Source organism: Rhinolophus sinicus, linkage group LG14 (assembly GCF_036562045.2).
Source record: "Rhinolophus sinicus isolate RSC01 linkage group LG14, ASM3656204v1, whole genome shotgun sequence".
In the NCBI taxonomy this organism is placed as follows: Eukaryota; Metazoa; Chordata; class Mammalia; order Chiroptera; family Rhinolophidae; genus Rhinolophus; species Rhinolophus sinicus.
Window position 1 is genome coordinate 18,455,032 of NC_133763.1, and position 26,876 is coordinate 18,481,907.

General features: G+C 35.1%; 1 long non-coding RNA gene across 2 annotated transcripts in view; it reads left to right on the top strand.

Moving 5' to 3' along the window:
- The window catches only part of LOC141568585 (uncharacterized), an 87,979-nt gene extending 70,958 nt beyond the window's left edge, over window positions 1–17,021 (top strand). For both annotated transcript variants that reach the window (XR_012491744.1, XR_012491743.1), the window contains exons 2-4: window positions 11,663–15,135; window positions 15,317–15,440; window positions 16,239–17,021. This is a non-coding gene — a long non-coding RNA (uncharacterized LOC141568585). The remainder of the gene's footprint in view (window positions 1–11,662; window positions 15,136–15,316; window positions 15,441–16,238) is intronic.
- The last annotated feature ends 9,855 nt before the right edge of the window (window positions 17,022–26,876 follow it).

Below are 26,876 nucleotides of genomic sequence, written 5' to 3' on the forward strand. Positions count from 1 at the left end.
GTGTGTACTTGTTTTGAGTACTGTGGCTATTGGTTTGGTTATTTTGTGATTTTTTTTGAAAACAAATAACATTTTAATTTATATATTAATTAGTACTCTCTTAAAGGATTTTATTTGCAGTCTGCACTTAAAAAGCAGTGCTCCAAGATCTAGTCATTAGTTTTAGAAGTTGGAAAGTTATAGGCCTACAACTTTCAGAAATTGTAGTCACGAAGTGCAAAAATTATGCCTGTTCCATCCAAGTTATTTTTGGGGGATCCCAGGATGGGATCTAATGTGTAGTGTGTGTGTGTGTGTGTGTGTGTGTGTGTGTGTGTGTGTGTACTTCATGCAGTTTAATTCTTGGCCCAGAATATATCTTAATAGTTAGAGGATCATAATTGATTAATCTATACCTTTGCATTCAAACTTAACCTATTGTAAATCAATGGGAACGTCTCTTATTTTTAAACATATCCAAAAATAAGGGGTGGGGGGATTTCCTTTTATCAGCATTTTTAAAACAGATGATTTATTGACATGTGGCCTTAAACCCATCCCCTATTTGGTTACAGATATATATTTAACTCTCTTGCTACTACTAAATCTTCTGCAATCACAAACCGGAAGATTTGGAAAGAAAAGGAATGTGGAGCTACTTCTATGTGTAGTAACTGTGGCTTTGCCATTGCTCACTGAACCCAAACACCCTCTTCAAAAAAAGCCTCAACTGAAGTTCAGATATCAATAGAGCAAAATGTCTAAAAGGTCACTTTCAAGGATGATAAAAATCAGTTAAATATACTTTAGAGATTTTATAATCTTGGCAGTCAAGGCAAACTACAGGGAACATGCAGTCAGTTGACATTTGTACAACCAACATCCAGTAATATAACAAGTATTTAATGAATCTCAGTAGTGATCTTAATAAGGTACAAGGATAAGCTCTAGAGAAAGTCAGAAAAAGAAACTAAGGATGAGCAGCATTGATTACCCATTAATAATCATTTGATTATCCAGAACCATAGCAACCTCAGCAGGGCTCCAAAATTAAGCATCTTTTTATTGCTTCTCACTAATTCTTAGGCTTATTTCCTAGAGAGCCGGTCTTGTGCTATAGAAACTTATCTCGCCTCATTTTTTCATTTCTATATCTTTCCTTATCTATTTTTACCTCTTAACCTAATTTGCAAATAATAGAAAATATGTGCATGAATGGGAAATTAAATGCATGACTAAATGTTAAATTTCTCTGCCTTTTACATTCTTAAAACTATTACTTAGCATTAATAAGTCTCCTAAAGTCAATGAATCTGATTTAATTTGGTAAAGACTAAGCCCTATAAAATTAAGTGAGTTTTTATCACCCTGTGTCTTTAGCCTCTTCGTTCTGCCATAGCATTAATACATATGTATGCTATTGCATTACCTTGGGTGGAACTGTAGCAAAATATATTTTTAAAACTGTTTTTATTTTGTTTTCTTTTGTTTTTCCACTTACACTATAACTTGCCACACTATTATTATTAAAATTATATAAAAATCAGAGTTAAAATATTTCTTTAATGTCCTCATCAATTTTCTATACAAAATAACTTGCTCAATGTACCCCAGAGAAAGAAGCACAGCTATTATTGTATTAAAATTATGTTCTTAGAAATAATAGCCTTATTTAAGATCTAGGTCACATTTCATAAATTTTAATAAAAGTATCAAAATATGATGAATACTTTTATAATAAGAATGTAAATACATTTCTTCTCTATAAACTCACATTCAATACAAATTAATTTTTGTGAGTATATATTTTTCAATAATTATCAAAATTTCCTTTGGAAAAATATGTATTTTGTCAATTTTACTCCTACATCAAATTGGAGAAATACATCAGTGCTTTTTAGGTAACTGACATTTTTTTCTACATGTGCTTTAATGGGTAAGATAAAACATCAGTTCAGATATAATCATATGTGGAAAATGGTGCAAACAGAAAACAAATATTTCAAAAATAACATATTTAATTTTTAACTTACGTAAATGATTTCTGAAAGACTGAGGAAAAAAGAATTTTTAAAACTAATCTGCATACCAATCTTTAAGGTAAAATTCTTCTTTAGTTCTCCCAAATGCTATTAATTTTAATGAAAAGATATACGATGTGCTATATTTAGCAATTATCATTCATAAAAAAACACAAATAATTTATAGCCTTTCAAATAGATAAAATTATATACATGTATGTATACATGTGTGCATGTGTGCATATATGTGAATGATGCCAGACATGCATAGAGGTAATAGCAACTCAGTATTGAATAAAAACATGTTATATATTACACATTTTACTTCTTGTCACTGTTATATAAAAACTATCCTATCGTGAGACAAGAGAGCTCTTAGGGATCAATAGATCTACACCCTCCATTTGCAGATGTGTAATTTGAGGGCCATTAATGTTAAAAATTGTGATTTGAGAGAGCTTAGGTTGGTGCTGTGGGCTGCTGGTGCCTGGAGGAGCTTGTGGAGAGCTGTTGTGTGGGGCGTTAAAGCTCTCAGTTCTCAACTTTCTTAAACACAGCAGTCTAGTATGGGCAAGGAGGCAGTGCATGGTTCCATGTTTGTAGTATTACACTGGAGCCCAAGCCTGGTACAGGAAATTCATTATCAGGAGTCCAATACCATAGGCCTTATTCAGGAGGACACGGCAGCCAGACATCTCACAAGTCAGTCGGGAACAATGAATGACAGGAAATTGAGTGAGGATATGAGCTAAGGAGTATGAAATTTATCTTGAAGCAAAAGAAATTATTGAAATGTTTAAGGCAATGGTATGATGTGATCAAATTTGTGTTTTTGTAAAATCTTTGTTTGCAGCTTAGAGGAAATATTTGAGAAAACCAGATTTGTTCCAGGGAGGTTATGTAAGAGGCTATTAAATGATCCAGGCAATAAATTCTGAGCACTAGAACAAAGGCACCAGCCGAGGTAAATGAAAGAAAGATATGGATTCCAAAGGTACCAGGGAGTTAAAATATATGGAAAGTGTGGATTGATTTTAGGTGGGCATGACACCTAATGACAGGGAGTTGGATTAGGGATGACTGGATTTAGGGGTGAACTGGGTGGCTGCTTGGAATATGAAAAGAAGACAAGATTAGGTGAACCGTGATGCAATTGAGATGCAGAGGACTGAGAAGTGGAACTGTCTGCTGGGCGGCTCAACAAACTTCTGGAAAAGATGTGAATCTGTGATATGAATCTGGAAATAGTAGTTAAAGTCGTGACTATAGGTGAGGTCATTCACAAATCATGTAGAGGTTGTGACACTCAGGGCAAAGAGGATGGAACCATATGGAATGCTGAGATTTTAAGAGAAGTACATAGAAAAAAGTATATATAAGGTCCTAGAAATCAAAAGATAGGAAAATTTTCCTCTGGAGTGGTCGATAATGAAGTAAGGGGTCCAGGCGTCTAAGGACTGATGAGTGTATTTGATTTGACAATATGGAGGTCACTGGTAATATTAGTGAGAGTAGTTTCAGTGAGTTAGTGGGTCAAGGGATGAACAGGCATGGGGTAAGCAGTAACAATAAATGTACACTCAGTACAGTATCTAGAGGGAAATAGGAGATCAATGAAGATGTATTTTACAGTCACTGATTTTTAACCAAAGTTTATCTGAGCAAATTGTACATTCATATATAATTGTAAGAAATAAAACAGAGATCTTGTGCATTTTTTACCCCGTTCCTCCACTGGAAACATCTTTGAACCCTGTAGTCTTCTAGTCTAGTTTTACAACCAGGATTTTGACATAGTCAAGATATAGAACAGTTCCATCACAGGATTGCTGATGTTACCCTTTAATAATCACACCTAATTTCCACACCACCACCCCTGACAGCCACTAGTCTGTCTGTTATCCATTTCTACAAATTTGTCATTCCAAAATTGTAACATAAATAATATCATACAGTATGAAATCTTTTGGGATTGGCTTTTTAATCACTCAGCATAACTGTCTGGATATTCATCAAGGGGTTAGATGTATAAATAGATCATTGTTTTTCATTGGTGATTAGTATTTCTTGGTCTGACTGCAGCACAGTTTGTATAACCAATTCGTCCATATCTGAGGTTTTTTAAGTTTTTGGCTATTATAAATTAAGCTGCTATAAACATTCTTGCAGAGGTGTGTGTATGCGCGCGTGCGTGTACCTAAATTTTTATTTCTCTGGGATCAATGTCCCAAAATGAAATTGCTGGGTCATATGATGCATGTTTAGGTAATAGCTACTCCTGGTATTTTTTTTTTAAATTAGTGTTTGCATGATTTATCTTTTCCCATACTTTACTTTCACCCTGCCTGGGAAGAATGAAATTACCGTATCTTGGCAAAACTGGAAGTCTGCAATTATGTTTTAAATAGGAAAGATTAAGCATATTTAGACTTGATAAAAATAGAGATTGAAAAGAAGAGAATAAAGAATGATGGAATAAAGTACATGAGTAGATACAAGGGATTAGGATTTCAAGACACAAGAAGAAATATTATACTTGAACAGAGAAGTGACAACTGAGGGGTTGAAACAAGAGATACGGAAGATTGGAAGGAAAGGGTAACTCAGCAGACCTGGGTTGCTCAAGCCCTGCACATTCAAAATAAAGACCTTCTTCAGCACTGGCCCATGGCCAGCTCCTGGAAGAGAATCGCTAAGATCTTAGAATGTTCTGCCTTTTAAGAGTGTTCTTGTATATTTGAGGACCTGAGCTATGCTGTACCAGTTTGAGAAGGTAAGTTTATCCTGACAATATAATTTAAGCAAACACCTGCTTTTGCTCTTGGATGGGAGGGACTGGCATCTGAGTAGCTGAGGTCAGGCACACAAGTGCTGCGTGCTTACGTGACGGACCCACGACAAAAACTCTGGACTCTGAGGCATAGGTAAACTTCCCTGTTTGGCAGTATTTTTCATGTGTTGTCACACATAATTTCTGGTCGAATTAAGAGTGTCTCTGTGTGAATCCACTGGAAAGGGACAACTGGAAGCTTGTGCCTGGTTTCTCCTGAACTTCACCATATGTGTTTTTTCCCTATGCTGATTTTACTCTGTATCATTTCACCGTAATAAACTGTAACCATGAGTATAACAGCTTTTCCAAGTCCTCCAAATCCTTTAGCAAATCATCAGGTGTAAGACGAGTTTGTCTGGGAAGCTCTTGACACAGAGGAAAAAATGCATGTGGCTGTATGTTTCCTTGTAGGAGCTGGGTAAATAAATTTAAACTTATTCCCTAGAGGTCTTGATTTTTCTCATGTAAGTAGAAAGGAGAGTGAGGGATAGAGGAAAATATAGTTTTGAGAGGAGATGCATATGCTTGGGAAACCATAGGATCAGAGAAGAGGTCACTGATAGAGGTCTTATAAGAAAGGTTTCCTAGCAATATAGAGGCTGAAGTCAGAGACCTCTGTCTACACTGTCATATGGTATATGAGTGAGGAAGTGACAATGTTTGGACCAATCCAATGCTGAGGTATTGTGGAGAGGAAGGTGTGACAAAAAGAAAAGGAGTAAATAAACATTGATGATATCTTGTTGAGCTATTTCTCTAAGTCATCATTTAATTACCACAGCTACTGTTAGTTCAATCTATAGTCATTGTTGTGTAGTATTATTATCCTCTTTATAGACATGGCGACTTAGGCAAGAAAAATCACTTAAGGCAGATTTGGAAAGCTCTTAAAGAAAACTCTTAATGATAACAGACTATCTTAATGATACTAGTACTCTTTCCAAGTTAGTTTCTGGCATTCTTTTATCTCTTATTTAGAATTAAGTTATGAGAAATAGGAACCATTCATTATTTATTTATTCGAAATAGATTTAAATTGACTTCTGAAATATACAAAAGTAGTTTGAAATAATACTGATATTTAAGGAAAAGTATATTGATGAAAGGAAAATAGGAATTTGGATCCATTTCAGAATAAGAGTTTATGTAGTATGTTTACATACATATGTAAGCACAACATATGACCAAACATATACTAAAATAATTTAATGGTCAATAATTACTTGCTGAATTAATGAGAATATATTTTTGGAAACAGACAGCTAGATAACAACATAATGTTTGACTATATTACTTTTTCATTGAGTGAATACTTTAAATATTTTTACATTTGAATCTCTGGCTGTTACAGCCATTCACAGAGGTCTTTCTTAATGATTTTTAATTTTTCTACTTTATGTTTGCTGAGCAATGGCTCATCTGGCAGTAACAAAACAACTGTAATGAATGATTGAAAAGCACATCTTGGCATATTGGGTCCTTATTTGGTAATGCAACCATGGCTTACAATTCAAGGATTTTTCTTTTGGTGAAATATGATCTGGATTCTAGTGATTCTTTCGGTTTATAATTATAGGTTTGTATGAGCTATTTTAAAGCCAAGAATCTTATTGTGTCCCCGATACAGCTCACTGTATTTTCTTACTCTTGTGTTTTTTCCATAAAAGGGAGTTGGATTTTTGTCTGAAAGAACAAATTTCAACTCTCTGAGGCTGGAATCAAGTTGAAACCTTGAAAAACAAAACTATATAACTGATCAGAGACTAAGCTTGCCTTCTGAAGTATATTACCTCAATTTCTTTAAATGAATAATTTTTGTGTACTTTGTTTTCCCCACCCTCACTTCAGACGCCATCTCAGAAAAGATACCTCTCTTTGTTTCTTTGTCTGTATTTTCATTTCAGAAAATGGCAGCCCCTTGAGTTTAATTTATGGTCATTGTGTTGATAAGCTTAAATAAGTTATAGTTAATATAACAAACCTGTATTACGGTAAGCTTTAATAAAACTTAAAAATTTATTAATGTTAGGAATGAATTCAGCTCCTCTAGTCATCACACTATCAATACTTACACTGCATTTAGAATTGTTATTTTCCATTTATATTTTCACCCAGGTAATCAAATGAAGACATTTTTAATAAACTATTTTTCAGAGCAGGCTGATTGATTATAGCAAATGTAATTTCCATCCTACTTGAAGATCCATTTTCATATTACACGAAGCATTTGAACACTGAGTTAGTGCAGGATAGTAATAGCATGGAGATAATGTTTTTCTATAAGAGGGAAGAATGCAAGCTTTTCTGTTTTATGATATTTTGTAGAGGTCATGTATGAGTCGTATTATCTACTTCACCAACAATACCACAATGCCATTACGAACTACTTTCTATCTAGCTCTCCTTTTCAATGGGCAAAGGAAATTGGATACTTGGATTAATTTGCTAGGACTGCTAAAACAAAGTACCACAATCTGAGTAGTTTCAATAACATAAATTTATTGTTGCACAGTTCTGGAAGCTAGTAGTCTCAGATCAAGGTTTTGACAGGGTTGGTTTCTGTGAGCTGTGATGGAAGAATTTGCTCCAGGCCTCTTCTGGTCTTAGAGATGACCATCTCCTCCATGGGTCTTCACATCATCTTCCTTCTATAGTTGTCAGTGTCCAATTCTTCCCTTCTTATAAGGACATATTAGACTACGGCCCACTCTAATGACTTCATTTTAACTTGATTACCCATGTAAAGACTCAAATAAGGTCGCATTCTGAGGTAATAGGGGTCAGGACTTCAATATATGAGATTTTTATTGGGGGGATACAATTCAACCTATAACATTTGTTTTCACTCTACTTTGTCCTTTCTCTTTGTAACTAAATGGTAGTTATACTGTGGGTGATTGGATTGTCCAAAGGATTTAAATTGGCACCAATAACTCAATGCAATTCAAACATTTATTGAGCGTTTACTTAGGGCAAGAGACATGATACTCTCTAGAATCAGATAATTCAAGTGTAAATAAGAAAAAAGTATCTGCAGATCTCAAATATGGTTGCAGAGACAAACAAAAAAATATTAAAGTATAAGATAATAAGTGCTATGCTAAAGTTATATAAAAATATTATGGTCAAGGAGAAGAGAGAATGTATGATTCATTTTTGGGGTGTTCAGGTTTTACGGGGTCCTCACAGAGGTGATAATATGCAGAATAAAGCAAGGACTGACTGCACAATAGTGAACAGACAAGTTTTGGGAAGAGCTATGTAAGACTGTCCTCCAAGCCTCCTATAAACTTTAAGTTTTATACGCATAGTTTTAAGACACGTGGCTCTGTCTACTGTATAGGGAGTAGTCTAGAAGAATGTTACTTGCTAGAAAACATTTGCTGAGTTCCTTGTGTGTGAGAAAGGTTGTCTTAGATGTTGCAGAGATACAGAGATGAATTGAATGTTTTTCTTTTCTTTTTAGTTTTTATTAAATTTATTGGTTAGTAAAATTATATAGGTTTCAAGCGTACATTTCTAAAATACATCACTATATATTTAACTCTTTTTTCCCCTCTTCAAACCCATCCCCCCTTACCCTCTGGTAACCACTAAACTGTTGTCTGTGTCTATGGGTCTTTGTCTTGTTCCTTTGCTGCTTTCAGTTTTACATCCCACATATGAACGAAGTCGTATGGTTCTCGACTTTTTCTGTCTGACATATTTTGCTTAGCACAATGATCTCAAGATCCATTCATGTTGTTGCAAATGGCAGTATTTCGTCTTTTCTTATGGCCGTGTCGTATTCCATTTTGTATATATATCACATCTTCTTTATTCAATTATCTATTGAAGGATACTTTGGTTGTTTCCATGTCTTGGCCACTATGAATAATGCTACAATGAATGTAGGAGTACACATATCTTTACGGATAAATGTTTTCAGATTTTGGGGGTAGATACCCAGAAGAGGGATTGCTGGGTCATATGGTAAATCTATTCTTAATTCTTTGAGGAACCTCCATACTGTTTTCCATAGCAGCTGCACCAATTTACATCCCCACCAGCAGTGTATGAGGAATGTACAGCCTCTCCAACACTTATTATTACGTGTCGTGTTGATAACAGCCATTCTAATTGGTATGAGATTGTACCTCATTGTGGTTTCGATTTGCTTTCTCTAATAGCTAGTGAAGTTGTGCATTTTTTCGTATATCTGTTGGCCATTTGTATGTCTTGGGAGAAGTGACTGTACAGGTCCTCTGCCCATTTTTTAATTGGATTCTTTTTTGTGGTTGAGCTGTATGAGTTCTTTATATATTTTGGATATCAGCCCCTTATCAGAGATGTTGTTTGCAAATATCTTCTCCCATTCAGTTGGATGCCTCTGTTTTGTCAAGGTTCTTTTTTTTTTTTTTTCTGTGTACAGAAGTCTTTTAGTTTAATATAGTCCCATTCATTTGTTTTTGCTTTTATTTCCCTTGCCTTTGAGGTCAAATTCATAAAATCCTCTTTGAACTCAAAGTCTGTAAGTTTAGTACCTATACTTTCTTCTATGCAACTTATTGTTTCAGGCCTTATGTTTAGGTCTTTGATCCATTTTGAGTTAATTTAGTACATGGTGACAGATAGCAGTCTAGTTTCATTCTTTTGCACATGGCTTTCCAATTTTCCCAGCACCATTAACTGAAGAGGCTTTCTTTTCTCCTTTGTATGTTTTTCACTCCTTTATTGAAAATTATCTGCCCATATATATGTGGGTTTCTTTCTGGGATTTCAATTCTCTTCCATTCTATGAGATCAGCATTACCTTGATACCAAAATCTAGTAAGGATAACACTAAAAAAGAAAACTACAGACTAATATTTCTGATGAATATAGATGCAAAATTGCTTTTAAAAATGCTAGCAAATCAAATACTACAATACATTAAAAAGATTGTACAACAGGATCAATTGGGGTTCATTCCAGGGGCACAAGGATAGTTCAACAAATGCAAATCAATCAATGTGATACATCACATAAACAAAATAAAAGATTAAAATCATATGATTATATCAATAGATGCAGAAAAAGCATTTGACAAGATACAACATCAATTTATGATTAAAACACTTAATAAAATGGGTATAGAAGGAAAATGCCTTAATATAATAAAGGCCATATATGACAAATCCTCAGCTAATATCATAATTAATGGTGAAAAACTGAAAGCCATTCCGTTAAAATCAGGAATAAGACAGGATTTCCCCTGTCACCACTGTTATTCAACATAGTGTTGGAAGTCCTCGCCAGAGCAATCAGACAAGAGAAGGAGATAAAAGGCATCCAAATTGGGAATAAAGAAATTAAATTGTCACTTTTTGCAGAAGACATGATTCTTTACATAGAAAACCCTGAAGACGCCACCAAAAACTATTAGAAATAATAAGAGAACACAAAAAAATCACTGTACTGGCTATAAAATCATTGTACAAAAATCCATTGCATTCCTATACACTAACAATGAAATTTCAGAGAAATAAATGAAAAAAAAAATTCATTTTGCATTTGCAACAGAAAGAATAAAATACCTAGAAATAAACTTAACAAAGGTTGTGAAGGAACTATACACTGAAAACAATAAGACATTTTTAAAAGAAATTGAGGAAGACACAAAGAAATGGAAAGATATTTTGTGTTCATGGATTGGAAGAATCAACATAGTTAAAATGGCCAGATTACCCAAAGCAATATACAGATTTAATGCGATTCCCATCAAAGACCCAATGGCATTTTTTCTAGAAAAAGAACAAAAAATAATCAGATTTGTATGGAATCACAAAAGACCCCAAATAGCCAAAGCAATCCTATGAAAAAAGAACAAGACTGGAGGAATCACTCTCCCTGACTTCAATTTGAATGGTTTTCTTGTCCTGAAGAAGCATGCAATGTGTCCACATACCCTGAGCATTCTCAGATGTGACCCACATCTGCGGAGTGTGTAAGGCTGCTACCTACAACTAACTCTGTTGTCACTGGAACAGTAGAAATTGGCTTTTATTTTTTCTCTAAAAAAGAAATTGCCAGTTTCCCCCTCCCCTCTCATACAGGTATTAATCATCCAAACTTCCCTGTTAAAAGGAAAGCATTTATTTACTGGGTCAGTGAGCACTGAAGAGATTAACTGATACTATTACATTTGATAGCCATTGTCAAGTTTGCTGGAGGCATAATTTGCTCTCATATGCTAAAATTTGTGAGGTCCTGGGATTTTAAAAATCACTAGAGTTTCTCTGACAAAATCTGTTTGATTGTAGAAAAGATCTTTTAGAAAATGGGTAGGGGTTAGTAGCTCAGCCGTATGATGAAATAGCCGTTCTTTGTCAAACACAGTTGGTTTCATTTATGACTCAATATGAAAAGACAGGTTCCTAAAGAAAGTTTCCACATTTTCATACTGTTCATAAATATTTTAACTGTTTTTACCAGTGCCCAGATGAATAACCTATGAAAGAATTTAACTGTAAATCATTAATTGTCACAGATTTTAAACTCTCTATGAGTCAACGAATGTAGTGTTATTATGAATCATAAGGAATCTTAGCAAGATGCATTCCCATTGTCATCAAACTAGTTAAAGCCAGTCAGGCAGGACTAAATTGTTGTGACATTTTCCCAGCTCCACTATTACCTGTCAAATTGGAAAAAAATCAAGGCATCAGGACAAGCTTACGTATTGATGTGCTCACTCTTGTTATTAATTGAAGTAAATGGATAAGCTTGTCCATCACCAGTAACAAACACATCTGCTCATTGTTAAAAAAAAAAAAAAAAAAAAATCTCCTTAACCTTCTGTTTCTTACAGATCCCTAGGATTTGAAAAATGCTTCGTTCTCTATTCAAGAACCGTGATGACTATTATGTTTGTTCTACACTTTTTGAAATTTGCTGACAAAGTGAAATATGGAATACTGTATACACTTATTTCATGTTTGGCTCACAATGGATTGAGTTATATAAAGCAGGACATGGACAAATTACAAGAACCAGAACAAACAGTGTTCCTAATAGTCTTATATAACTGCAAACACTCTACATCTGCTTTAATCCATCATCTTCTTTGCTCCTCAAATAAAATGGTGTGTGTTTTTCTCTCTCTGATTTTTAAGTACTAAGAGAAAGTTTTCTATACTGTAAAACTGGAAAACTTTTGATGAGAAAGTAACTCAAAAAATGCAAAGAGGAAAATCTCTTTGGTTACTTCATTTGTGAGTCTATTAACTCCAAAAGTACATTGCAAGCAGTGATAAAGCAAAGCTATGCTAAATCTTTTTTGCCTGAACAAGGTGGTGTTTGTGACAATATTTCATTGGTGTGAAAATAAAGAATTCATCCCCAATGCATTGAGACATGTAACAATTTTCTTCTAAGCTGGTAATGGAAAGACTAACAGCAAGCTACACAACAACATTGTTCTTTAATTTAAAAAATTCAGCAGAATTATTTAACCATGTGCATCTGAGACATTTTTAGCAAGAAGATGATGGTTATTAGAGCTGGAATAAAAAAAATGCACCAAAATCATGGCTTTTATTTTCTCTGTATTGTGGTGATATTAATGATGACAACTGTTTTCTGACAATATTTAGAATTCCTATTGAAAGGGAAGAATAATAATTCTGAAATGTCTCAATGTTTGTAAAATATTTGCTACTAAACATTATGAAGGCACAGAAAGTGAAATGCAATTAAAATTCACTAATGCAACATGTCTTATTTCATGTAAAAAAAACAAGATAGTTGAAAGAAAAGTAGTCACCTAGTAGAGAGGATGGGGAAAATTTTACATATAAAATGAAAGCAGCAGTGGTTTAGAAGTTTCTCCATATGTTTTTATGCATTATATTATTGAAGAGTTCTTCCAAGTTTGACTAAATTCAAAGCCCTATTGATGCTTGAGCAGACAAGAATATTGATGGAGAGGGCGGAGCTAGAGGATTAAGCATCCTCTTTATTTGTCCCCTGTTCCCTATTGTGTAATCCATATTGGCATTTTTCCCCCATTCCAGAAGGGTCTCCTGAGCTTCCTGAAGCTCCGCCTAGAACTCCAGATTGTGGCCTTTATAAATAACGTACATAAAGAAGGGCTGTTAAACTCTTGTTGAGTTATTTTTGTTTTGCACTTTGCACCTTCAGTGCATATGAGAACTACTCCCACACCATTTCCTGACAAACCAAATCTTGCTGTGAAGGCTGAAAACGTTAGTCAGTTGCACCCTATTTTTAGGACTTATAATGAAGAGAAAATGTAGTGTTATAACACCCATCCAAACGCTGGCACCTCAGTCGAGGATTGCAGAGTTTTAGGAGCTAATGTAGACACTTTATACAAAAAGACCAAATTGTGACCAGTTCTGCAAATAAACAGACTACAGATCACTAGGAGTTGTGACGCGATCTAGCCGTGGGTTGGAAACCCAAGCTTGGTGCTACTGCAGATCACAGATGGCCTAGAATAGCAGCAGCAGTTACCCAGGAACTGGACTTGGAAGGATGCTAATTTTAGTGTTAAAAGAGGAGAGTGGAAATAAATCCCAAAGTCTCTGCCATTGCTTTGGAAATCACATTTTAAAATGCCTTTTACTTTCCAAATAATAGCAGCTAACTTTTGCTGAATGGTTACTGTGTGCCAGGCATTATGCAACATGCTTTAATATTCACTCATGTAATCCTATGGCAACCCTAGAGGGAGGCGCTATTATTATTCCTAGTTTACAATTGAGTAAACTCAGCTGTGGAAGGATTGATAACATGACCAACGTCTTGTAGGTAATGAAGGGCAGAAATCCAGACCCAGGTTGTCCAATCCCCCACTTGCCTATCACTTCCTCGCACCCTTGCTGAGGAGAAGACAGACAAGTGTAGAAGAAAAAGGAAAAACTGCAATGCGTCCCAGTTACAAATATCAAAGGCTGGTGGAATTTCTGTAAATCTAGGCACGTGGTGGTTGGTGGTGCAGCTGTGCTACCGATGGGTTGCAAATATGGCTTTTATCTTGTTGAATCCACCCTGGTTAATCTTTAATCCTCAGTTCTATAAACTCAGCCCCTGGAAATCATTGGGGTTCTAGATCAGATCAGAGTCTGACATTCCCTCTCTTTCTTCCTGTGGATTTGCTGTGGGTCTAAACAAGCTCAAGCTTCAGGATCCCTAGGTAACATGAATCCTTCTAAGCCTATGGGCGAGCACCTGATCATGGGTTCACACAAACACTCGTTTTAGTAAACGTGACAAAAATAAGCTATTTTACTTGTAATTGGTTAAGACTACTGTGTCTTCCATTTAAACTTCCCCAGTGTCAGTACAGCGGCATTCATTGGTCTGGGCATTTTGGGGATTATGCTAATGAAAAGCTGAGTTGAGGATATATTTAATTTGGATAGAGTAGATTATATCTGATGGCTTATCACTTCTGTGCTGTTCCTGCTAGCTGTCCAAGTAGGAATAACTTCTGATACTCTAACCACCACCTGTATTGTCTCACATGGCTTCATCATGAAAGTGCAGGGCCAGAGATCATAGCCCCATGTAAACTTGTGCTATGGCGCCCACACAGTAGTGTGTGGCTTATGGAGAAGGGCAAGATCCCAAGTGCACAGAGGCAGATGCTAGGCATTCATTTCCTGGATGTTGTGATGTTTGTGGTATTTGTAAGCTTTTATTATTTTATAATTTATTGTGATTTATTTTCTAGATATTCACCTTCATACCAAAGATTTTATTCAAATTTTAATATTTTTTTCCTTAAAGAATCTTCCCCCCAAAATTGTATAAATCAAGGCCAAATAAAACATAGATATGCACCTGCTCACAGAAGACTTGTGTATAAATCCAGAAAAACAAATTATCAATTTACAATACTAAACATAAGCTGAGTGAAGACTTACATTGAACTGTTTAGCATACTTTCTTCCTTTTGGGCAAGATGTATTCTTCAGGTTTGCACAGAACAAGAAATAAAAGAGTGAAGATATAGTCATTTGATTGAAATGTTTACTAATAGCAGGCTCTGCTAGTTTCACGTAATGGTTATGAAAGTGCACTTCGAGGACCAAGAGCATGCATGAACATCCCCTGGAAAATGGTTAAAAACGTAAATTCTCCAGTCTCAATCCAGATCCTCTGAATCAGGAACGCTCATGGTGGGGCCTGTGTTTTAACCACCCTCCCACAAGATTTTAATGCCTGCTAAATTTTGGAAAACCACAGGTCAAATGCATCTGTTTACACAATAATGAAATGGAACGTCAGTTTGGCAGGCTACCGTCCCCAGACAAGGTTTGTCTGCATGGTCTATGTCTATTTATCTGATTCTTGATTTTCTATGTTTTCATTAAAGATCTCTTTTTCTTATTATCAAACTTTATATGCTACGGTTGACTTTTTAATATTTCTGTTGCAATCTATTAGGCTAGGGCCCTATCTAATTTGAGAAAGCAACTTGTTTTCTGATTTCCAGGTTCTTACGTGGCACCTCCCCATTGTCTCCACATAGAGCAGACCTATGACATTTGTGAGGAATATGATCTGAGACTTTTGTAAGCCCTCAAATGACACTCTAACATAAAGTCCTCATGAAACTGGTAAGCAAGCCAGTACCATGACTAAAACTTTCAACTGAATAACTTTTTGTGACCTGGGATTTGTAGAACAGGAGCATAAATCAAACTTAATCAGCAAGCTAGCTACTTTGTCAGAAATCAGAAGACTTGGACTACCCCTCTCAGTTTTCCTTAGATATGTATGACTATGAAAGCATTTTCCATAGATTTCATCTACATTCAAAGAGTTTTCTTATCGAAAACCTTTCTTGTCTATAAACTATTCTAGCCATTTAAACTTCACGTTATGAAAATAAAAATGCATCTTAAAACCCTCAAAATGAAAGTTAATTCATTTTCACCAGTGGTCATACTGGTGCCTGTTTTATGTAAATTTTGAAGGGGTGCCTAACATTTGATAAGATTACATTTTCTGCCAAAGATTGTGTTTATTTTTTCATATACTTTTACACCATAAATTAACCATTTCTTCAATTTTCAAAAAAAAAATATTCCTAGGTTACTTCATGATTAACTTTCACACTGATTGAACATGCTATTGAAACATAACCTTTTCCTAATACCAGGCACTCACTGAGGTTAAGGCAATTAAATGCGCATTTATAATGTCACTCAAAGCTAGGAAGGCAGAGGCTACGGAGGAATTGTAGCAGCCAGGTTTTCTATTTCTTCACAATTCAGGCTTGGTAGGGTGTATGTTTCTGGGAATTTTTCTGTTTCTTTAGGTTATCCAATTTGGGGCATGTTTTTGTTCATAGTTGTCTCTTGTAATCCTGTGACATCATTGTAATGTCTCGTTTCCTCTCCATTCTGGGTCAGACCCCCCAGCCCCACTCCTATGCAGCAGAAGAACCAGAAATGACTGAGAAAAATTGGCAACCTACCCTGAAGAATAAGGGACCCATTGACTATCAGGGAGGGGAGAACCAGAAAGTATGAGGACAAGTGTGTCATTTTTTGCGGGGAGGGGAAGCAGTACGTTCATCACCTAAGAGTGGTGGCAACAGTCATTGAATACGACCCTCTGTCAGTGGAAAGGGTAAGGGGAAAAGTTAAGGAAGCGAAGAAAACTACTTCATGACTCCATCATCATGTCAGTTCCATCAAACTGGAATATTCTCTTGAGGGTGAAAGAAGCGACTGTACTTCCTGTCTTCCAAAAGAAGGGGCATATGGAATCAATCCTGTACCAAAGTAGATTTTCCAATTCATACCTCAGCCTGATTACTACATTCCACAAGGAGCTCATGATTGCACAGAAAGAAAGAAATGTCTACCAATATATTTCATAAAGAATATAATATCTATGTATATGTGTGTATACATATATATATGTTAAATCTTTGAAATTTGAAAGTTTAAAAATCCTTATTTTCTCTTTTTTGACTTCTGAGGGCCTTAGAAGTCATTTTCACAAAAGCATTTTTCTCTGTTTTCCTCTCAAGAACGATGCCTCTCTTTACATAGTACCAGAACCTAGGATCATATGATCCAGTTACATCATGGATTAAAATCAGCTTTTTGTAAACAAGTCTTAGAACTAAACCATTAGTAATAACATTATTTCTTCATAAAAATATGTTCCATGTTTTAAACAATTAAATGAGAAACTAAATTTTGGACTAAAAATATTCATTATTCATTGTGTGTGTGTGTGTGTGTGTGTGTGTGTGTGTGTGTGTGTAATAACGTATATCCATGAAACACATATTTGGCCAAAAAAATCCATGGCTTATAACTTAGGTCATCCAGAGGTAAAGGGATAAATGAAATACAGAGATAATTTTTGTTTGTTTCTTGGTTTTTTGTTTGTTTGTTTGTTTGTCATTACATTCACTGCTCTCTCTACAAAATATTCTAAGAATTTCTATCATGTAGTATATTCATGCACTTAAAGTTTTAAAATTAGTTTTCTTTTATTCTCCTTAACTTGGGAAAATTGTTAAAAAAGAAAATGCCTAAAAAGTGACTAGAGAGAACACAGAAAGATTGGATTTATATTCCTCAATCCTATAAATAAGATTCTTAAAAAATATTACTTCAAGATGTATTGGAGAGAATACTGAATCAAGAGCTAGGAAACCTGTGTTACTACTCTAGTCTAGATGCTAATTGGTCTAGAAAATTTCATTCTCAAGTCGCTTAACTCAGTGGTTCCCAGATGTTTGATTTCATGGGCTGTTAAGTGTTTTTACATGGAATGAGGTAACAAACAAGTGATTGATTATTTTATGTGTTGCTCAATAAGAATAGTAGGGAAAAAACCATCATTTACTTCACTATTATTTTATTTAATGTGAACACTTTAACATAAAATAATATGAAAATTTTAAATAAATAAATTCAGCTTCATAAAAGCTCACACCATTAAAACAATTTTTATTTTTCCATGGAACAACGACAATTTGTCAAGAATTGTCACTGTTCTTTAGAATGACACTTACATAGCACTGTCTTGATCTACATGCTCTTCACGTTCCTCATTGGAAAATGAGGGCGTTAGACTAGATAACTGAAAAGATGAACTATGATTCCAAAACTTAATTTTATGACTACTTTATGGAAGAACTCTCTCTTCCTCATTTATAACTTAAATGAATAAACTACACCGTTCTTACCATGTCTTTTCTCATTTTAAATACTGTTTGTTATATAATCAAAGTTCACCTTATTAATAGTATCATTGAAGTTTCAATCCTTAAAGTCTTTGGGCTGATATGCATGAGCCATTTATTATATGGGATCAACTTTAACTACACTAATCTCTAAATTAAATATTTTTCTATGAAGTTTAACGTTGGGGAAAATGTCTTCTGCTCCCTTTTTTCTTCAAGAAAGATTTTGAACTGAGGAAAATAAAAAGGTAGCTCGATGACAATTGTCTTCCATAGAAATCCCGTAATGGATTGCTGTGGTTTGTGGAGCATTTACTATGCACCAGGCGGTATGCAAACACTATCCTATTTAATCTTCACAACTTTATGAAGAAGATGGCATTAAATCTAACTTATAAATGAAGACTCAAGATAAAAACAAGTTCAAAGTCTCAAAGTTCATGGTAGAATTGAGGTTCAAATCTTTCTCTATTGTCAAAGCAATTTTGCACCATTTTGCTATTTCAAAAATTCATACCACTGAGTTTCTTCTGTCATGCCTTTGTTCATGCTGGTTTCTCTCCCTAGAATGGTTTACCTTCTACTTCTTTTCCTCAGGCTTTATCTATCCCATATCAAATGCCAAATCCTTTATATCTCCAGAAAGAATTGCTCATTCTCTCTTTTTATTTTTCAGAACCCTCAAAGCACAATATTTGTATTATTTCTTTGGCATTTTTCACACTAAGCCTTATACTCTAGTCTTCTCCATTATCTTTCTCCTTTTTTCTTTAAAAAATTTTTTTTTAATTTATTGGGGTGATAATTGTTAGTAAAATTACATAGATTTCAGGTGTACAATTCTGTATTACATCATCTATAAATCCCATTTTGTGTTCACCACCCAGAGTCAGTTCTCCTTCCATCACCATATATTTGATCCCTCTTACCCTCATCTCCCACCCTCTAACCCCCTTACCCTCTGGTAACCACTAAACTAAGAACAAGACAAACAAATGAGAAACAGAAACTCATAGACACAGACAATCTTTCTCCTTCTTAATTGCTGATAAGTCTTCTGAAGAGTGCTCTGGCAATCTTATCGGGCCAAAATGTATTAGCTCAGGTACAATGTGATCATCTCCTATCTCTAGGAACTATGTGAATATAAATGGGAAAAAAAAATTGGGAAACACAGAAAATCTCCAGGGGTCACAGGTAGTGAAGTTTCTGTACAACCAAAGCTATGTTGTAACCTTACCAGTTTGTTTACTATTTAGTATTTTATTGTTTTACTTCTCCAGTCCAATTTTACAGATTTCCAGCGTTCTTGCAGGAAGGCAGTTAGCCAGCCCCCATGTACTATGTGATCTTTCTCAATCTCCTGTGTTCCTGAACACTGTCACAAGAGTCTACCATCCCTGGCATCCGGTGAAATGGAGATGTTCAATGACGAAGAATTAGTAATATTTTTGAATTGTAGATGAGCTGAAATTTGTCAAACTAAATATATAATGCTCCTGTAAGACACTATTTTAAGGGACCAGGAGGGAGCACAGAGGTTTTTCAGAACACGTTAGAGTCAGAGATAGTTGGTCTAAGGAAAGTAACAATATATTAAATTTTTTTTTTTTAAATATATTAAATTTTAAGCCAAGGAAATAAAACATAGGGAATGATCTAGAACTACAAACTGGAAATAGGAACATTTGAAAGCTGATATGTGAGTTGATGCTAGCTTTTAATATACCTCTAAACAATTCATAAGGTTCATGATAATAGCTGACCCCTATTATATTAATAGTTGTCTTTTTTCTGGTTCTTTAGAAAAATGCTACTCCAAGGTTTTACAACACTATGTGTGGAAGACAGATGCTTGATTTAAAGTACTTTAATGGGTAACGTGCTCAGATAGGCAGATACATAGCTACTGGAAGTTACAAATGAATTCTAATTAAGGTTATCAAAAACGAGAACATTTTCAAAACCTATAATTCTAATCTTTCCAGGTCTTCCATGTTAGGTGGCTAAATATACAGAATTATTAATAAAATGTCAACATCTATTAAAACTGTAACCTGTCATTTATTATTTAAACCATTTCATGGATTCTATTCAACAATATCATTGATATGACCTATAACATTAGATGAAATACTACAAGTTTAAATAAAATATTTTATGTATAGCTTAATTGTACACATCTTGAATGTCACGGCATGGACATCTGTGAGCAGAAAGAGTAGATGGCAGTGGCCACTTATTTCTTCTTAATCATGAAAAGTTTTCTAAAAATGTTTGTTCTCTACCTCACTTATTAAAGCTAGTAGGGCTGAATGGTGAAATCTAGGAGCTGGGGGTACAATGAGATTTGCCTTTGGGCACCAGCAGAAGTGTACAGGGGAACACAGATCTGAAGTAAAGCAGGGGAAGTAGTCTGTTGAAATCATGCAAGCAGTGTCTGGCCAATAGAAAATTATAACTAAGAAGAGGCTGGCATTTCGCTGTTAAAGTTGAAGTTTACAATCTTCGTGTGACTCAGAAGATGTTATAAAAGGGGGGAACGTAGGTTCTAAGGTCTGTCCCATGTTCCACTTCCTGAAAACTTTGGCTCTCTTAGTATTAACTGAGAACATTAAAATTATCTTTGTGACTATTTACCACCAAAGAACTAATGTACAAAGGTACAGGGAAACAATGTACAAACAATGTACAAAGTACTAATATAAATGTTGTGAGTCTTTCAAGATTAGGAAAAAAAGTCAATCATTACAAAGAAATAAGAGGAAGAAGAAAATACTACTAAGAAATATTAACTAAATATACATTATTTTCATACATTTGGAGCACAATTTATCTGAAGGATGAATTTCTAAGTTGCCAAGCCAAACTCAAAATACTAAAAAATATTCTAATAAATATGATATGTATTGAAACATGCTCATGTTTCTAATATGCTTCCCATAAAACTTTACATACAGTATAAATACCAGCCTGAAATAACACTCACTTGATTTGGATTTTTATGTGTGTTAGGCATTTATTGAGTAGCCTTCATTTATTTTGAAAGCTGGAAGCCTGATACTGCTTTTGGGTGACTTGACATGTGATTTGACAAAGAAGGAATTTCTCAACTTAACCACTGTCTATTTTGAATTTAATGGCTTATTTTATTAATAACTTCCTGGTATAGGCATGTTCGATTGATTAAAAAAAGAAATCATGAGTTCCTAATTGGACAATTAATCCTATTTTTTGCATGGCTAATCAATTTAGTACAGTAGGAATCTGAGTAAGTGCTCACTGAATGAATTAGTTGAGGTATTTGCTTTCCATCTTCTCTGTGCCCATCATCTTAGCTAAGAGATCCCAACATGTACATTGCCAAGCCAACCTTACAGCTCGGCATAATGGACCATGATTGTAGAAACACACGGAAAGTTGATTTTCTCAAAAGCATAATGAGGGTACATGCAATACCATCATTAGAGACATGTTTACCCCACTCATTTTAGTCACTTTTGAGAAAGCAAATACGTTCAACAAATTATATGAATTGCCGGTTATACCTCTGTATGTTAGATTTTCAGAATGTATCGTGAGAAAGTAGTGTTTGCAGATGGAGTTGGTAAAAAAGTGGGACAAGTTAAATAAAGAGACTTGTAAAGCATGATAGACAAGACTGCTGGCCTGAAAACTCTACATGGGTCTGCCCCTGGGAAGCAGAACTCTTCAGATGAACTTCTAGAAGCTTCTTGCACAGGAGCAGTAACAAATAAAAAAGTAGGCCATGCTCTCAAGGTTCATACATTAAGAACTTCAGAATAATTGGAATTTTTAAATTTTCACTGCTTTTATGATTTCAAAAAAGTACAGTGTACTGAAACATTAAAAGTTTTACAGAACTATATTGCTTAAAAAGTAAAGAGAATCCCAACCTTCGAGATGATCATTGTTAACAATCTGGTGTCTATTCTTTTTCCAGATTTTTTTCTATGCATTGCTAATATAAATTGAACATATTCACCTTTCTTACAAAGTCACCAATTACAGTAAAATTTCAAAAGTGACCCTCAAGCTACAATAAAGAACGGTGAATGGCAGACTGCAAATCCTTCTTTCTTCCATCTTGAAGAGACAGCTTTTATCCTGAGTTGAGTTTGAGGTCTATATAGTAGTAGGTTTAAATGAGTATCAGGTAATTAAATGTCATCCTTGGGATAATATAAAACACAAGTAATTACTAGAAATTTGATTTTCCTCCTATGTTGGTTCAGACTAAACCTAGAATCTAGAAATGCTCCCAGAGCTGACTAGAATGGCTTAAGCTTCCATCCTCTAGCTGAGGTGTGACTGAGACTAGGTGGCCAAGCACCGAACTAGGAAATAGACAAAGGAAGTCCGTCAGGCTCCTGGGGCTGGGGTTGGGGGCGAACAGATAAGGTCACAGAGCCATTCTCTTTGCTCCTCCTAAGAGACGGTCAAAGATCTAAGGTGGTGAGGCTGTGTTCTGAGGGACATCTTTTTGACATTGTTTAATTTTCTGCTTTTAATTCCTTTGATTCTATGTGAAGATTAGCGATATGCAAAGTGTGGCTCTTGCAAACTCCACTGTGGGTGAGGCCATGTCACTGTTTGTTCCCAGTCCACAAGGAGGTGAAGAATGTGCATTGACTAAGTAAGTCACTTAGCTCACTGCTAGGATCTGCTGACATTTCCTTTGTCTGTGAAGGAAGCAATGTGTTGTCATATCCTCTGACAAATCTCCTTATCATAACTTTGAGTAGAGCTGATTGGGCAATTATAAATTAATCAATAAATCATTATGAAAAGCTCACAATGCAACTGGCATATTTTGAAATTGGTTACATCTCACTTTATGAACAACGACAGCAACAAAAAAATAGCTAACATTTAATGAATGGTCCTGAATTATCAGGGACTACTACTGTGTTTCCCCGAAAATAAGACCTAGCCGGACAATCAACTCCAATGAGTCCTTTGGAGCAAAAATTAATATAAGACCTGGTATCACATCATATCATATACCATATATCATATCATATCATATCATATCATATCATATCATATCATATCATATCATATCATATTATAAAGACCCAATCTTATATTATGGTAAAATAAGACCAGGTCTTATATTAATTTTTGCTCCAAAAGGTACATTAGAGCTGATTGTCCAGCTAGGTCTTATTTTCAGGGAAACATGGTATATTCACAATTTAATAAGTGAGAAAACTGAGAAGCATGGATGTTAGTCACATGTACAGCTAGTAATGGTTCAAACAGAGGCACTTTGCCATTGCACTATATTGGACACTCCTGGAACAAATTATATGTGATAAATTACATTTTATGTTTTAGTTGGAAATACCAAAAGCTTAGAGAGATATCTGACTTCTCCTTTCTCTTACTTATAAAGTGTCTTTATTCTAGCTCTTCAGATATTCCTAACCTCTAATTCTTTTCTGTCCCCATGTGATTATCCAAGGACAAATTTTATTAATCCTCTTCTGGCTTAGTGCTATTAGGTCCTTGGTGACAGTGCTCCAATCACCTCACATTGCCTGGCAATGTAATAAATGCTGACTGTTATTATGGCACATATAGATCTTTACATACAAATGACATCTCATGTCACATTGTGGTATTTAGACTGTTCTATGTAAACTAGGCACTGGATACATATTTGGTGAGTTAATAGACACATATTTTAATGAAAAAGTTCTTAAAATAAGTTGCAAGCTGAAGATATAAATTAGTGTCATCATTGTGAGCTTAAGTGTTTTTTTCACTATACCAGAAAGAACACTGACTCAGTAAATTTGAAAGGATGACCCCAAAAAAGGAAACACTGCAAACTGAATGTGGTTCCCAGATTCAAAATCAATGCCAAAACCCCTTTCCTGTTGATTCCATCAGTTTTAGAGATATCATGTTGTTCCTTAGATGTCTATCAGTTTAAGAGTGAAATGAGTTGAATATCTGGCCAAGGGCAAGTGTCTATGCCCAGCCCAACCCAGCTTCAATCCACAGTGCTTTGAGGAAGATTCTGAAAGTTGTTGAGAAAACTAAATGCACACATCATTGATATCTGCCCAAGCAAGCAACTGGGGACAAAAAGAAAAAGGAAAACATTAGAGGGATGGGTGTGCAGAGGCACTGTAATCACTGCCAGTTTAATTGTATGAATAGCAACAGATCTTTAGACTGACCTCCCTATTGGGCTTCAAAATCTCTTAACTCAGACTTTCTGAAGAAAGTGCTGGGTAAAAATGTCATTGCCTGAAGCTGATATTTTTATGCCTTTCTGTGGTGGCAGCAAGTATTCCAAAACAATGTATGCATAAATGGTCCTTCAGGAGGCTCCCTGCAGGTTTCGTAGAATTCTACTGAAGTCATTTGCTCTTTTGATCAAGGCATAAATTTAAAATTAAGTAAACATTTATAGAAAATAAACCAGATCACTCCCTGGGAAAAAAAGTATTAGTTTTACTTAATCATTAGAATAGTTAGAGAGGGAAGAAAGGAGGGAGGGAAGGAAGGAGTGGGAGAGAGAAGGATTTAAAGAGAAGGAGAGAGACAGAGACCTAAAAACCATTTACAACTAATATTTTGGTTTAGATGTAAGAGAGTTAAAGAAAATCACTTTCTCATATCGTAGATGCCTAAAGAATTTTTACCTAAAGCATGTCTGTCAAAAGAAGATCTGCATGCACTAAGTAGTTTCTGGTGAGATGGGTCTAATGGTGAATAAGACGACAGTGAGAAGGGCCTGACACTTGAAAGGTCTTTGACAGCCAGTGGCTGATTGCTGATAGTGTTAGAATAGACTTATTATCAGCTTCCATGCACCTTATCAGAATGAACATGCCTCTTGGAAAATTAAAGTATATGAAAAAGGACATCTTGTATTTCGTTTTTGATAGTTTTCCCTAAAATGCTCATTTTTAAAAAATAGAGGAAAGAAATTCCTTATCATTTAAAGTACTTTTTCTACTTGATTGATTAAGTTCTCTTTTCCCTTTTATGCAAGCGGGTATGGGGGGTGGAGGGGGGGGCAGTGAAACCTGTGATATATCCAGGGGTAAAGTAAAAACCACATTGTGGGTATTATTCAGTACTAGAGTAGGAAAATCAGAGTATTTTAGATTTGAAACAAGGAGTCTCATAAACCAAAGAAAAACACAAACAGCAGGGATTTTTAAAGCTTTCTTTGTTTGTTCCTTTGTTAATATCTTGCTCTGCTAGGTTTACAAATCCTAAATAAATAGAAATTAGTGCTCCTTCCTTTGCAGTCCATTTGCTTTAGATGTTTGCCTTGGGGGACATTTGTGTATTCTGCTAATGGCTGCAGCAGAGTGCTGTCTCATTTTCATTCTGGCAAAAAAAGGCCGTCACCATGGTTACAGTTTCATTTGCTAGAGAGAAACTGATGGCTGTTAGTGATCCCATCATAAGCAACTTCTGTCAGATTTCTTATCAAGTAGACATATTTTGACAAAGTGAAAGATAACACCGTAATAAGAGAACTGAGTTGCTACTCTATGTAATGAACCATTTAGCATTAAATGAAATGTGAAACCACATTTTAAAAACTGAAGGTGGGGAGGAAAAGTAATATTTATAATTTACACACACACACACAAAAGGAATATTGCATAGTGGAATAATGATAGCATGTTTTCTTTTTGTTGTCACAGTAACTGTAGTGGGGTAACATTGATTTATATTGGGGGCGTCTCAACAAACCATCCTGTAGCCGCACAGAGCTTGTAGGGGAGGATATTAAGATTTTCCTTTGACCGTTTACCTTAGTTGAGCCCAAGGCTATGCCAACAGCCAAATGCCAGGGTGTGGGTCAAAATATTCTGATCAAAGACCTAGCAAAACATTTTGTCCATAACAGACTATAAATTTGCCTTGTTGTGAGGAAGGGACATGCTAATTCCTACGTAAGTAGATAATCAAGACTGACTGAAGCACTTGTCTCGTCCATGTTTATGAGCTAGCTGTGGGATATTTCCAAAGGATGGTTAAGGTGACAGTTGCTGATAGGTCTGTGGAGAAAAAAAAAATCTAGCCTCAAAGATTCCCATCCAGGCTTCAACATCAGCACCCAAAATTTGTCCACACAGAAAGTGTGGGGGTAGGGGGTTAAGAATAGAAAAATACGAATTGAAGGCCATCAGGCAAAGTTTAGGGCATGTGGTTGTGAACTAGGTATCTGATGGGTCCAATTGATGTTATTTTCTTTTAGGACAAATGAAAGTAAGACTAACTTAACAAGAAAGTCATCTAAAGAAAAGTCCTAAATATTTTTTCTTTTTCTGATTTTTACAGTTTGACTCTGTCTTGGCTTCAAACCCATGCAACGATACACAGAGTAGATATTTTATTTTGAGGGGAAAAAATGATGGACCTCTTACATGTGAGATAAAGAGACAGAGTTTTCCTACGATTACCAGCCCTGGTGAGACAGAGGTATGGGACTGCTCATTAAAATACCTGATTGAAAAAATTCTCAAAGACTTTGGGTATTGAGAAGATAAGATGTCGATATATTTCTATTCTTTTTCTGCTTGTTGTTCATGCAAGGTTTTTTGCTAAAAATTAATGAAAACATAGGGGGTAAAATTCAGTTTTGAAGTATATTTGATACCTTTTTTAGTTTTAAAGGACTGCATTGTTCTATTTTATTTGTTTTATTTTATTTTGTCTTATCTATGAAGGCAGTAATGTGATTAGGAGTGGAAACCTTGCCCAGAAGTAATCTGGATAAAATCTTTTTCTTTGTGAGCACATGCGATTTTCCAATTTTGAATGTCTCTACCTGTGACATCTA